The 1,042-nt window shown below is 47.7% G+C and overlaps 1 non-coding gene across 1 annotated transcript; it reads left to right on the forward strand.

The window, feature by feature from the left end:
• Positions 1–508: 508 nt before the first annotated feature.
• LOC116548415 lies at positions 509–649 on the forward strand. Its single transcript, XR_004267425.1, has one exon. It is a non-coding gene; the product is annotated as a U4 spliceosomal RNA (small nuclear RNA).
• Positions 650–1,042: the final 393 nt, after the last annotated feature.

Genomic DNA, 1,042 nt, shown 5'->3' on the forward strand with positions numbered 1-1,042 from the left:
GGCAGCCCAGGTCGTGGGCCGCTTGACTCATAAGAAGTTTATTTTGGCTGTCTCCGTATTGCCGGGCCTCCTCATGATCTTTTCGATCTCCTGTAAGCAAATTCAGAAAAGCAGGTCACATTAAGAAAATCACACTTCACATAAGACCAAACCAGTGTTTAGTCATAGCACGAGCACACAATTGTTCTCAGGGCAAGAATACAAATTCTGACAGGGAGATTCTAGGGTGCCCTGGACGAAGCCTGGTGAGCAGGTCAGCCTGCTTTCCAGATGCACAGGCCAAAATCTCCCTGTACAGGTGGACCATAGTGCTGTATTCTCTGCCCGGGTCTACGCAAAGTTAAACCAAATTTTTTCCAAGAAAAGATCCAAAAATTAGTCAGACTATTTTCCGGGAGTGTTGCTGCAATACTGACTCATCTCACCAGGCAGCAAGGTCATTGAATGGTCAGAGGCATCTACACATGTCTGTAAATTCTAACCACACTTGCTTGAAAAAGAATCTGCGAGCTTTGCGCAGTGGCAGTATCGTAGCCAATGAGTTTTATCTGAGATGAGATTACTGCTCATTGAAAACTTTCCCCAATACCCCGCCGTGATGACATGCAATAGAGTCGGCACTGACAATTTTGGACAGTCTCTAGGGAGAAGGAATAAAAAAAGACACAACAAAACCAAACAAAAAAGAATCTGTGGGCCGGGCACGGTGGCTCACGCCTGTAATCCCAGCACTCTGAAAGGCCGCGGTGAGCACTTCACGAGGTCAGGGGGTCGGGACCATCCTGGCTAACACGGTGAAAGCCTGTCTCTACTAAAAATACAAAGAAATTAGCTGGGCATGGTGGCACGCGCCTACAGTCTCAGCTACTCGGGAGGCTGAGGCGGCACAAGCGTCTGAACCCAGGAGGCAGAGGTTGCAGTGACCTGAGATCGTGCAACTCAACTCCAGCCTGAATCACAGAGGGAGACTCCATCTCAAAAAAACAGAAAAAACAAAATCCCTGATTTCAAAGGACAAGGCGGGTGAAAAAATTGAAGGTCT

This window comes from Sapajus apella, unplaced genomic scaffold, assembly GCF_009761245.1.
Source record: "Sapajus apella isolate SASKATOON/1434 unplaced genomic scaffold, GSC_monkey_1.0 scaffold11613, whole genome shotgun sequence".
Classification (NCBI taxonomy): Eukaryota; Metazoa; Chordata; class Mammalia; order Primates; family Cebidae; genus Sapajus; species Sapajus apella.